Below are 2,094 nucleotides of genomic sequence, written 5' to 3'. Positions count from 1 at the left end.
ATACAACCAGGGAGTATGGTGGACATGCAAGGAGTGGTGTGACCTTTTGTATGTTTTATTGGTACCTTAATATATCACTGTTCCAATAGCATCAGCAGCTATCAAAAATGAGATCTCTACCATCAGATAACCTGCAAACTACTTACCACGTAGACATCTCAACTTACACAGAATATTCTACATCAACTTCATTTTTAAGTAAGTACGTATAACTGCTGTTAAGTAGTATTTCCCTTTTTTTTTTTTTTTTTTTTTTTTTTTTTTTTTAATACATCTGCTCAGCATAGCGCGGTGAATCACACAAATATATGTTTTGTAATTGTTTTCTATGTGTTTGTGTTTGCCTGCCATTGTTTTCAATGGGGTTCGACGAACTTGCCTCCTGTGTGACGAACCAAAACACTGGCGTGGTGGCTCAGCACTACTCCTGATATATAGACGTACATTGTTAATGTTTAAACTATGCTATATATACCTGCTATCTGATGATACTGTACACTTTGTCTACTTTTTATATTCTTGTCTAATCCATACTGAGCCTGTGAGCGTCTCTGTGTGACTGATGGAATATATATGGAGATTGACAATTATCCTTTGACTGAATAGAGCTGTACATTTCTGATACAGTGACATATATCTGATGTTTTTTTGTGCAAAATTTTGAAGTTTGGTGGAAGAGGCCGTGGATGTGGGCGCAGGGGGGCCAGCTGGTGGTGATGGTGGTGGTGCATCTGCTGGTAGTGGCAAAAGCACAATAGCAGCTAAGGCAGGAGGTGTTGAGCCTGCGTCATGGTCTGGCTCCGGAACGCCTGGAATGATGCCTTTTCTGGGAGTAGGTTAACCGCTTTTAAAGGCGGAGCAAGAGGAACTGGTTTTGGCTTACATTGCCGAAACAGACTCCATCAAATATGCCCGCCTCTTCTGAAGTTTCAGAAAATACAAGCACTGAGTGATCAAGTGCTGGCTCCTGGTCAGGAAGAACCCCTTTCCTTGTGTCCTGCACCCCCACCCAAACTGAATGAGGCAGCAGGCCACACTTCACATTAGTCCATGTAGCTATTTCTATCATACCATGCCTGGGTTATCAAGTCAAATCGTGAATTCCCCAGTCCAAGATGAATCTGACATGGAGTGTGGGTGGCCAGCCAGGGCAGTGGGGTTAATCGGTACCAGGCCCGTGTCTCACAGGGATGTGTCACAGTGGTGGTGACCTGTTCCGTGGCCCTGGGCTTCCATGCAAAGAGGTGAATTACATTTATAGGTGAATGATATGTGACGCCACCTCTGGCTTCTGATTAGATTGACCACCGCTGCATTGTCGTTTCTGTGGGACAGATGTTGTGGTGCAGCTAAGATGTAGAAGACCTGCACAGGTAGGGCCGTAGTCGCAGGGCAGATGAAAGAGTTGGGAGATGGTGTGCAGTGCAGGATGTGGCTGAGCCGTGCGCCAGGTGCAGGAGAAGGATGACAGACACAGTCGTGCAGTTCCTTTACCTGTACTTGGTAGGTGCTGTCCAGGACCCAGTATACAGATGGAGAAGGAGTTGGTCAGCCTGGAAGCCAATTTGGATTTCTCTCTCTGCAGATAGGTAGTGTGGCCTCCATTCTAGCGCTTATCTGAGGTACTCGCAGTGCTGAGTTCAATGAAGTTCCCCCTGTTACATAGTAACATAGTTATTAAGGTTGAAGGGAGACTTTAAGTCCATCTAGTTCAACCCATATCCTATCCTAATTTGCCCTAACATGTTGATCCAGAGGAAGGCAAAAAAACCCCATGTGGCAAACGGTAAGCTTCACATTGGAGAAAAAAATTCCTTCCCGACTCCACATACGGCAATCAGACTAGCTCCCTGGATCAACGCATTATTAAGGAAACTAGTGTATATACCCTGTAATATTAAACTTTTCAAGAAAGGCATCCAGTCCCTTCTTAAATTTTAGTAGGGAATCACTCATTACAACATCATATGGCAGAGTTCCATAGTCTCACTGCTCTTACAGTAAAGAATCCGCGTCTGTGAGTATGCTTAAACCTTCTTTCCTCCAGACGTAGAGGATGCCCCCTTGTCCCCGTCACAGGTCTAAGAGTAAAAA

The sequence above is a fragment of the Dendrobates tinctorius genome, unplaced genomic scaffold (assembly GCF_039654945.1).
Source record: "Dendrobates tinctorius isolate UK_male_01 unplaced genomic scaffold, ASM3965494v1 ptg000015l, whole genome shotgun sequence".
In the NCBI taxonomy this organism is placed as follows: Eukaryota; Metazoa; Chordata; class Amphibia; order Anura; family Dendrobatidae; genus Dendrobates; species Dendrobates tinctorius.
Note: the sequence above shows the minus strand (reverse complement) of the source record.